Below are 12263 nucleotides of genomic sequence, written 5' to 3'. Positions count from 1 at the left end.
ATGAGATTAATTCTAATTACGTGATTTGATTTTCATATTATGTTGGTTATCAAATTAGAATTAGAATTACTAGGAGATTATCTCCTATTATCTCTTGAATTAATGTGGATTGATTATCTAAGTGATAATCTCCTTATTAATTATTTTAAATTGATTATCTTCTGATTAATTTATATATGATTGTCTATTCCTTATTATTTAATTACGGATAATTGCCACTAGTACTACGGTCTAATGGTATTCCTCCTCACTGATTAGTAAGAGGTTTTAGGTTCAACTCTCACCAAAGGCGACACCCCCTCCCCTTAGTGTAGATAATACCGATTTGTTCAAAAAATAAATAAAAAATTACGGATAATTGAATATTGTTGTTGGGCTTATTATGAGCATGTCATTTAGGAAAATGATCCATATTCAAGATGTTCATCAAACATGGACTGGGGTTCATTAATTGTCACTTCTTACTTGATGTGGTGTCTAGGAAAAATCTTTAAGGAGACACTTTGGGTGTCCAAGAGGGTCGGTTTTTAAAAGCTTAGCTATGCCACCCCTCCCAGATTTTACTGGCCACACTTACAAACATGGATTAGGGTTCACTAAAGGCCTACTATATGCATGAGTACTATATGAATGTTTAAGCTTTTGCCCATAATTATTTTTTTTTCTTGCGCACAATTGGATGTAGCATGAAAACGAAATGGAAATGTGTTTGGAAAAATGTTTGGGCAAATTTTTTCAAAACTAAATATTTGTTTCCAAGATAATTAACACTGTGAACTCAACCTATAATATTGAGTGGTAATTATGAGCGACTTAGCGGATTTTTCGATCTTAATTTATAGAATAGATTCATATTTCTTAATTAAGACTTGTGAAATAAATAAGAAAAATGTGTAGTTAATATATATCAATATTTATATATTACTTTTGTGCATAGTGATATGGCTTAAATTATCGAGAGTTGCAAAAGATATTTTTTAATGGTTAAGTAGATAAGTGTTTCTCATGTAATTAGAGCAAAATGCTCCACCACGGGGTGAAATGTTGGCTATAATCGAACGTCTCTAATGCTCCTAGGAATTGGATACACTTTGACCCTTAAAAGAACTGAGATCTTGATGAGAATTCTCATCAAGAATTAGCTCGAAAGTTAAGGAAGTGTCCTTGGTGGCATGCTAAAAGTAGTCCAATTGAAGAAGTCGAGAGAGAAGGGATAAAATTGCTCAAGCATAGTTGGTTCTATTAATGTTGAAGATAAGACATCTCACTCACATTGGTTGAGTGAGTACTATGAAGATAGCAGAATGTATGAAGCTTTTAGAAGAAGAAAAATATATGAAACTATTGAGGAGAAAATGAAAGATGTAAAATGTATTTGATTCTTCGTAATGTGTTGTTTTACAATTCACACTTATATAAGTGTTTCTAAAACTGAATCTTACACAGTAAGTAACCTCTTTTAACTACCTCCTTATATCAACTAACTATCTCCTTATTCCAACTAACTATATTTCTAACCACCAAGATTCTAACTAACATACCAGCCTTTATAGGATCTTGACAAGTGGCATTAGTTACCTACTGCACTTGGACCACTATTTTCCACTTCATTCTGCTTACATCCCCCCTCAATCTGATGCTCGAGGGCACTGAGCATTAGATTGGCATAATGCTGCTGAAACAATGGTGTAGACAGACCCTTTGTAAGTATGTCTGCAGACTGATCAGCAGAGGAAACATGCTGAACCTGAAGATCACCACGAGTGACTCTCTCCCGAACAAAATGATAATCTATTTCGATGTGTTTGGACTTAGCATGGAACACAGGATTTGTAGAGAGGGCAATAGCAGATATATTATCACAATAGATCATGAGAGAAAAAGGTAAAGAGTTATGGAGATCACAAAATATCTGACGAATCCAAGCAAGTTCAGCAGCTGTAATAGCAAGGGCACGGTATTCAGCCTCTGTGGAAGATCGAGACACAGTATGTTGTTTCTTCGATGCCCATGAAATAGGATTCGAGCCAAGAAACACAACAAAACCTGAAGTGGATCGCCTATCGTTCGGATCACCGGCCCAATCTGCATCATTATAAGATTGCAGATGCATGGGACCGGGTTTGAAGTGAATACCATAGGTAGATGTGCCTTTGAGATAATGAAGGATGCGCTTGACAGCCAGGACATGAGAAACCATAGGATTATGCATGAATTGACAAGCCTGATTTACTGCAAATGCGATGTCAGGGCGTGTGAACGTGAGATACTGAAGTGCACCAACAACACTTCTATATTGGTCCGGACTGTGATACGGTTGACCATCATCCTTAATCAACCTGTGATAGGGTAGACATGGTGTGCTACATGGTTTAGAATCCTGTAAATCCACTTTATCAACCAACTCAGTGATATATTTGGTCTGTGAGACAAATAAACCTTCGGATGTATAAGTGATTTGCAATCCCAGAAAGTAATGCAACTGTCCCAAGTCCTTCATTTCAAATTCTTGAGTGAGAGCATGGATGACATGATCGATTAATTGTGAACTGCTACCCGTGAGAATAACATCATCAACATATAAGAGTAATAACACTGTCCCATGTGAAGACTTTTGCACAAACAATGAAGGATTTGCAGGAGAGACTTGAAACCCGAGACTTGGTAAAAAACTGGTAAACCTTTCATTCCAGGCTCTGGGAGCCTGTTTAAACCATACAATGACTTCTGGAGCTTACACACATAATCGGAAGGATGTGAGGCACTTGCAAAGCCTGGAGGTTGGGCCATATAAACCTCCTCCTGAAGTATGCCATGGAGGAAGGCATTTTTGACATCGAGCTGTCTAAGAGACCATTGGAATTGAGCAGCCAAAGCAAAAATAAGTCGTATAGTTGTAGGTTTAACAACAGGACTGAATGTCTCAAGATAATCAACACCCTCCTCTTGACTATACCCTTGAGCCACAAGTCGAGCCTTATACCTTGCCACTGACCCATCTGCATGTTTCTTTATTTTGTAAATCCATTTGCAACCAACTAAGTTCTTATCAGGTGGTAATGGAACTAAAGACCAAGTCTTTTGAGAGTGAAGAGCATCTATTTCCTCTTGCATTGCCACCTGCCATTCTGAAACCTGGGAAGCAGATTTGAATGTTTTGGGTTCTGACATAGTAATAGCAGCAAAAGCTTTCTTTTTGAACACCCCATTCTTAGAACGGGTTTGCATAGGATGAATATTCATAGGGATGGGGAGAACAACACTGAGATGCTCCTGCTGAAAATCAGGATCCACAGGGACATGATGTTGTGTTGTGGAGCTGGTTAAGTGGACTGCAGGATCACATGATATATGTGATGAAGGAATATGATTGGCAGGAGAAGAAACACATTCTGGAGCACTAGATGCAACTGTTTCCAAGGAATCTGAGGCTCTAGATGCAGACAAAGAATCTGAGGCACTAGATGAATGCATAGACAAGGAGTGTGTAGGTCTAGATGATAATGAATGAGATGAAGGTGTAGATGCTTGATTGGTTAAGGTAATGATAGGTGTGACAGATGAGGAATGACTATGAGCATGAGATTCATGCAATGGAGATGAGGCAGACACTAATTTGGATGGTGGACACATACTGGAAGTGGAATATGGAAAGCTATTTTTATCAAATAATACATGCCTAGACACAAGAATTTTACCAGTGGCAATGTTAAGACAAAGAAACCCCTTATATTGATCTGCATATCCTAGAAACACACACGTTGCAGTTTTAGGATGAAGTTTATAAGTGTTGTAAGGCTTTAAGAGTGGAAAGCATGCACAGCCAAAAACTCTGAGATGTTTGATATCAGGAACCTTGTTATATAATTTTTGAAATGGTGACTGCATATGTAAAGTAGCACACGACATCCTATTAATCAAATAAGAAGCAGTACTACATGCATGAAACCAGAATTGGGTTGACACTTTTGCAGTTTGAAGAAGTGTAAGTGCAGTTTCTACAATGTGTCTATGTTTGCGTTCTGCCAATCCATTCTGTTCAGGTGTGTAAGGACAAGATTTGTGATGTAAAATACCATTCTGTGATAGATAATGTTGAAACTTAGTGCTTGTAAATTCACCACCCCCATCATATTGAAAAACTTTAACTATAGCAGAGAATTGGGTACACAAATAGGCATGAAAATGAACAAAAGTTGCAAACACTTCTGATTTATTTCGTAATGGAAAAATCCATGTGTATCGAGTACAATCATCAATGAAGGTTACATAATATCTAAAAGCTTCATAAGAAAGTAAAGGGGCAGGTCCCCATACATCACTGTGTATTTTTTCCAATGGGATGACAGATTTGTGTACAGGAAAATCAAATGGTAACTTGGTTAATTTGCCCTCTAAACATGGTGTGCAGATCGATGAACAGGGATCTAATGATGTAGGAACTTGACACTGATGTAGAATTGCAGAAGTGATTGCATTGGATGTGTGTCCTAGTCGTTTGTGCCAAATGCTGGACTGAATAGGTTTTGCAAGAAAGCAGGAATGTAATGCAGGTGTGATAGATGATGTCTTCTGTGAAATGTTGAATGGTATAGGGTAATAACTAGCTCTACATAGCCCCTTGAATAGGATATACCCTGTGGATTTGTCTTGAATAAAAAAAAAAACATCATCACAAATGAATCTGCATCTATTATCTTTGCAGAGTTGATATATAGATAACAGATGTTGCGCAAGTTTGGGAACATGTAGAACATTCCGAAGTGTAAGAGAGTGTTGTGGAACCACTAATTTAGAATTACCAATACTGGAAATACTCAAACCTGCACCACTTGCAGTGGTAATAGTGTCTGTGCCCTGATATGGTGTAGGCAGCTCCAAGTTTGCCAACTCAGATGTCATGTGTGATGTAGCACCAGTGTCTGCAATCCAAAACTGGTCAGATGGTGCGGAAGGTTGATAGTTGACATGCATCGCAGAGAGAGTAGCAGGTGGAGGCCTGCCTTGATACGCAAAATTGCTCCTATGATAACATTGAACTGCTGTGTGGCCATATTTCCAGCAAATTTGACATTGAGGAGGAGTAGGAGTACTCGAGGATGGAGTAGTATGCCTTTGAAAACAGTCTGCAGCAATATGGCCCTTTTTATTGCATATTTGACAAATAGGAATGTCAATTGGATGATCTGGACAATGGGATTGATATGGTTTGGGAGTACCAAGAATACCAAGATTACCATTGGAAAACCTTGAACCACTAGCATATTGAAATCTGCCTCTGCCTTTGCCTCTGAAATTATTCCCTTTATTGCCTCCATAGGTAGAATAACCACCATTGAAATTGTGATATGGCCCATTTCCAGGTCCATGATTAACTGAACTTGATCCTCCAGTTGACTTGAAGGATTGATCAGAAGAAGACCTAGGTTGATCTTGATCAAGAACAAGAGCTTTTCCTTTATCGGATTGAGTGCTAGCAACCATGACACTGCCAAAAGACACCCCAGAGATACTGTCAAAAGACTGCTCAATGATAGCTTCTTCAGCCAATAGTTGAGACCGAAAATCTTTGAGAGAAATCCCATTTTCTCGTCCTCTGATCACACATCGAAATGTGTTGAAATCTGCAGATAAACCTTTCAACGCTAGGATGATAATATCATCATCATCAAAATGTACTCCAGCTGCAGCAAGATGATCTCTGGCATTTTTGATTTTTTGAAGATAAACCGACACAGATTCTGATCCTTTCTTGATGTTCTGAAGTTCTGTCTTCATCTGAAAAATTGTAGCCTTTGTAACAGCAGAAAATCTTTCGGTGAGATTGAGCCACATCTCACAAAAACTTTTACTCACAATGATGCAGGACATGGCAATCGACGATAGTGTAGCAATAAGCAACTGCATTAATGCACGATCGTGCATCTTCCAGACCAGGTAGTCATCGGTTTCGACTCCTTCAGCATTCGAATCATTAACAAAACGTGATGGACACTGTCGTGAACCATCCACAAATCCCATTATTCCATGACTTTCCAGAAGCAACCGAACCTGAAAACTCCAAGTAAGATAATTAGAGTCATCCAATTTCACTGTGACTGAAGTAGAGATTGTGGAGAGAAGATTGGTGATGGGTGACTGAACAATCTGCAATTGAGCAGCTGTAACCATTTTCGCAAATTCGGGAAACACACTTTCACTAAGACGTTTAATCAAACAGATGGTGGGCAGACGAAAAGAAACCAACTGTCGAAGCACCTCGGATATGTCCGGATGCCAAAAAAATTCACACAAATATTCAAACTAGAGGGTGTAGAAGAGAAAGAAAATGTGATGAAGATTGAGCGGAAGCACCGGATCGATCGGCCGGCGATGATACCATATGAAGATAGCAGAATGTATGAAGCTTTTAGAAGAACAGAAAAATATATGAAACTATTGAGGAGAAAATGAAAGATGTAAAATGTATTTGATTCTTCGTAATGTGTTGTTTTACAATTCACACTTATATAAGTGTTTCTAAAACTGAATCTTACACAGTAAGTAACCTCTTTTAACTACCTCCTTATATCAACTAACTATCTCCTTATTCCAACTAACTATATTTCTAACCACCAAGATTCTAACTAACATACCAGCCTTTATAGGATCTTGACAAGTGGCATTAGTTACCTACTGCACTTGGACCACTATTTTCCACTTCATTCTGCTTACAAGTACTACTATGATCTTCAATTTTAACTCTCTACTTAATGAAGTATACACAGTGAAAATTTGGCTCGTACTTCTTTTCTAGTTGTACTCGAAGCAATTTTGGCATATGTGGTGAGAACTTAAATGAAGATAAGACAACTTGGTTATCTAATTCTATTCCTTGAAGTACTAAGCGATTGATCCACTAGGAAATGTAAGGAGATTGTGAATGAGTTCGCATTCCTTGGTTTGGCTTAGAACATTTCTTCAACATTTCATAATTGAGCAATGTTTTTGGAATATATGTCCTTTTCGATGCACCAATATTTGAGAAGTTAAAAATACTTTATAATTTTAAGAAAAAACTATTTCTCAACTTGCATTAAATGTGTTTTTTTCTTTAAATATGGAATGCTAAAAGTCAGTTGATCAAAATGGTTAGAGATAGCTCATTACTTGACCCACTCGCTAAGTGATCAACAGTACTTTGATATTTTAGTAAGTTTTCAAAAAGTCTCATGGGAGTGCTATTCAAATCTAGCTCAAATTAGTGAGCATTAAGTAGATGCTTCCCATATTTTCCGGAAAAAAAAATTATTTTTCCTACTAATCAAGGGCAATTATTCTTTAATTGTACACTATCATAAAGCCTTGGTTGAACAACAGCTTTATATGTACATCAAAAGAATATAGTCTATTTTACTCTTCTTGGAAAACCATGAATTTGTGAGTAGGATTCCAATCACTTGGAAAGGAATTTTAGGAAATTTTGGGCAATGTCTCACACCATTTAAGGTGGTGTAGGCGCAGCTGAACTCTTCCAATCTAGTGGGAGAAGTTTTTCGAAAGTTTGCTGCCAACAATTAGTCCGTAAAACCCTAAAGCAATTGAATGAGTGAAGCAACGACTTTGAAATTTCAATTAGCTTACACCAGTTCTCACATATGGTGAGATGGTTTTCTATGATATAGACTTAAAGGTTGACTAATTTCTTGTGACATTTAAATTGCAATAGAATTGACTATAATCTTGTTCTTCACATTGGAAAAATATTCCAATCTTTAAGCGAAGGTGGGAAACATGAAATATCTTTACCTAGTGTTGCTAAAAGATTGTAAGTTTAGTGGCAGTACAACTAATGGAAGTGTACCACTAGACTTTAAAGATTTTTCAAGAAATAGGTTGCTGGGCCTAGTGGGAGTACTAATAATAGAAGGGTGCCACTAGTCTGGAAGCAATCTCAAAGCTAGAATGCTAACTTAAGTACAAAAGGTTACAAGTTTAGTGGGGGTGTAACTAAAGGAAGTGTACTATTAAACTACAAGGAATCTTCCACCTTAGGGAAGTACAACTGAAGAAAATGTACTAAACAGCAGTGGGAGTACAATTAATGCAATCGTACCAAGGTTCGAAAAAACGATAGGTGCTAGTCAGGCAGCAGGTTAGCGCCTAACGCTTAGACGGATTTAGGTAAATTTCTTGTATATCTTGTAAATAAGTGCATATTGACTCTTACAAAAAAATTATACTTGTATGAAATCTATGGGTAAGAGATAATAAAAGAATGATAAAATGCAAAAAAAATATTCAACAAGTCTAAAATTTAAAAATACATTAAGCATATATACCATATAATCATAGTGAGGAGTATTATAGGATGACACGAGAACAAAATATACTTGGGAAAAAGAATGAAAAAGAAACACAAAACAACCGCCATGAATAATTGAACTCGTGACCTGGAAACTGATGAAGATGCGCTGACCAACACGTACAAGGCCACACCCATGTCAATCCTTTACAACAACTACAATATAAGCTAGTGTAGCAGCATCATTTGACATTTGAAAAACCCTAGCAGCTACACCCACTCTCATTTCAGCTTTTGATGACCTCGAGCCCAGAGCCCAAACCCTCTCTCTAATTCAGACTGTTGCTCCTCGGGTAGCACAGAGGCTTAGGATGCGCACACGTGTCGTGCATCAAGAAATTGAGCTCCCTAGGATTCCAATTGAAAGGCTACCCCTTCCCTCATTTCTGAGTAAATTGAGAAACCCTAGGTCTCTCTCTCATTTCTCTTAAAAGATGAGAGATGTCTCCCAAGAAAATCAGAAGCCTCTTTCTCTAGAAATCGAAATAAGTCTTTCATTTATCTCCACCATCCCTCACATCAACACAAACCTCAGACATGAGCTCATCTCACCTATTTCAGCCATCATGGTTTGTCGACGTACAATGGTAAAACGCATTGATTGCTTCTCTTCTCTACTCATTAATTTCTTATTTCCAACATACTACAAGTTCACAACTTAGACTTAGATAGGATTTTTTTTAATTTCAAAAAAAAAAAAACAAAAAAAAAAAAACGCATAGACGCCTAGCACCGCATACCCCGCCTAGCCCGCCTGGGCGGCCGCCTAGAGCCCAACCGATTTTTCCAACCGATTTGCAAGAAAACGCCTCGGGTCATCACCGCCTAGGCTGTTTTTTAGAACACTGATTGTACCATTGCAGTTATGTGAGAGGAACAAAGTTTTCACAAAACAATATAGGTTGTAAATATGATATAGTCAATAAATTGAGTGACTTGTGATAAAAGTCATAAAAAATGTGAATTGAAACTTATTAAAAATAAGAGTGGTCTTAGAAGGTTCATAATCCCACTTAGTAGTTGAACCAGTAAAGTGGTTGACATTTTCTCGTAGCTCCACTGAAGCAGAATACAAAGGCGATGGATCATTCTGACTTTTGCTGTGTAATTTTGGCATTCTGATTCACAGAAGCTATGAAAGGGTTAATGAGTTTCGGATTTGATCCTCTTAGAAGAATCATTCCAGATATTGTTAGATTTTTTTCCATTTTGATCTGTTCTATCTTAATCATGACATTTTAAATGGCTGACTGGAAACGCCATTTTACACAATACGAAAATGCCATAAAGATCGACCACACTAATACCTATAACAAAAATCTCCAACGTAGCCCACTCCAAATGCAAAAAATTTGTAACCTAAAGAGCAAAACGATCATTTTCTTGCAAGTAAACCATCACGTGGATCATACTTGTGAAGAAAGCTGGAGTAAATATCATCTCAAACTTGCATAGGACTTGGATAATGTCATGACGCAACTAATTAACGTCCATCTTTCGCAATGTTCTTGACGTCAGTTGGGAAAAAAATCTGGACAACAACATGATTGGCTTCACTACATCTTCTGGCAATAGGTGTTGAATACCCACAGGAAGTAGGCATTGCATAACCACATGGCAGTCATGGCTCTTTAGTCAAACAAAATTACCCCCGTCAACATTCACACAACGCGCCATAGTAGAAGCATACCATCAGGAAACTTTATAGACGATAAAAACTTTAAAAACTATTTTTTGTCATTCGGTTTCATGGAAAAAAAATGCAAGATCCCTTTTGGCTTTATCATTGTCCCTATTCATCCATAAACCCCTCCATATTCCAATTCGTCCAAATCAAGACGAACTTTGATCGTATTCTTTGTCTTGCCCTTGATATCTAGAATGGTGCCCACCAATGTGTCAAATATATTTTTCTCAACATGCATAACATCGAGGTTGTGTCTCAATTTTAGTTTCGACCAATACGGGAGCTCAAAAAACATAGACTTGTGCGTCGAATTCATATGTGTAGAAGGTCTAGTCCTACTCACTATGTTTGTACCATACTTAGGGCCTCCATATTTAGACCTCGTATAAATACTCAGGGAACTCAGGTGTAATTATGTAATAAATGAAGGAGCAAATATGTAATAAGTGAGGAGCCCTTATTCTATAAAAGGGCCTTCTCACCCTCACAAACCCCAAGCTCTGATCCTCACATACAGAAGCTCTCTCTCCCTCACAATCATCTCATAAACAGAGAAATACAATATCAGTGTGGACGTAGCCTAAACATTGGGGTGAACCACGATACATCTTGTGTTCTTTACTTTCTTGCAGATTCACGGTCAGATTTATGTTGTTCCAAGACCTCCGGTTTTGTGCATCAACATTTGACGCCGTCTGTGGGAAATAACACAAAAAGCTATGTCGGTTTTCTTTCATTTTTTCATCTCACCACCGTGAAACCTCACCACTGTCCATCGTGGATCTGCAAAACCCACACAGAGACACAGACACAGAGCTCTCTTTCTCTCTTTGAAACTTCCAATTTACAGAGCTGTTTCGTCTTCCACTGTTTCCATTTCCCAAAATCTCTCTTCCATTCGCACGCTTCATTTGAAAAATTATCTTTCTTGCGGTAAGAGGAAACAAGGAGATAAAGGTTTTTCCATTGCTGACACAGAGAGAGAGAGGGAGAACACATGCATGCAGGCAACCAAGCAAGCAAATTAGCAATGTCATTGCCATTGCCAAGGAAAAGAAAGCAGCACTGAGTCAACTCGTCCGAGTTATGGGGTGCTGCGAGTCGTCTTTTATACATGCACATCAACACCAGCACCACCACTTGGACACATTTAGCTCCACTGCCACCACCAACCGTACTCCTCAACCGTCCAACGGTCGAGCCGATGCTGCCGGAGCATGAGCAGTGCCTGGATTCTCAGAATTCTCGCTGGCTGACTTGAAAGGCACCACAAATAACTTCAGCTCTGACTTTATCGTCTCCGAGAGCCGTGAGAAAGCCCCCAATGTCGTCTACAAGGGCCGTCTCCAGAACCAAGATAACCGTCATTGGATTGCGGTCAAGAAATTTTCTAAATTGGCCTGGATGAAGCTTGGGGCGTTAGGAAGCCGAGGCACAAAAGGCTTGCCAATTTGATAGGGCATTGTTGCGATGGCGACGAGAGGATGCAGGTGGCGGAGTACATGCCTAATGATACCCTTGCCAAACATCTCTTCCACTGGGAGAATCAAACCATTGAGTGGGGTCTGCGACTAAGAGTTGCTATGAACATTGTTGAAGCATTGGATAACTACAGTAGTGAAGACCGCCCATTGTACCATGATTTAAATGCATGTAGGGTTCTCTTTGATGAGAATGGCGATCCTCGGCCTTCATGTTTTGGATTGATGAACAACAGCAAGGATGGAAAAAGTTACAGCACCAATCTTGCATACACACCTCCTGAATATCTAAGAAATGGAAGGGTGACTCCAGAAACTGTTACATTCAGCTTTGGGACTGTCTTTTTGGATCTGCTCAGTGGAAAACACATCCCTCCCAATCATGTAAGTATTTACCGTGCCATGCACTTGTTCTCCAATTGGTCGGTTTGGAATGGACCCATAATCTAATAGTTAATACGAGGTTTAAATGACTGGGATTCATCATCGCCATCTGGGTTCCAGTCAGCTGGTCCAAGGAGGAAGCCAGAAGCTTCTTGATCAAACGGCTGCCGCAATGGATGCCATCACGGCCATCAGTTCTCCACCCTCGGATTTCTCAGCCGTCGAGAACGTCTTGGATATCGTAAGCTCCACCGTCTCAGGCAAATTACTTACCATTAACAGCTATGTGCTATGCGCAGGACGCTGACTGCCGCGAAGGGATTGTTCGAAAAATGAAGGGTTTGGATTTAGGTTCAGATTGTACAGG

General features: G+C 38.8%; 1 pseudogene; it reads left to right on the top strand.

Annotated features, from left to right (window-relative positions):
• The first annotated feature begins 11117 nt into the window (after positions 1-11117).
• Positions 11118-11962, top strand: LOC114825567 (serine/threonine-protein kinase BSK1-like; annotated as a pseudogene).
• Positions 11963-12263: the final 301 nt, after the last annotated feature.

This window comes from Malus domestica, chromosome 06 (genome assembly GCF_042453785.1).
Source record: "Malus domestica chromosome 06, GDT2T_hap1".
Taxonomy (NCBI): domain Eukaryota; kingdom Viridiplantae; phylum Streptophyta; class Magnoliopsida; order Rosales; family Rosaceae; genus Malus; species Malus domestica.
Note: the sequence above shows the minus strand (reverse complement) of the source record. Positions and strands in the feature narration are given on the sequence as shown.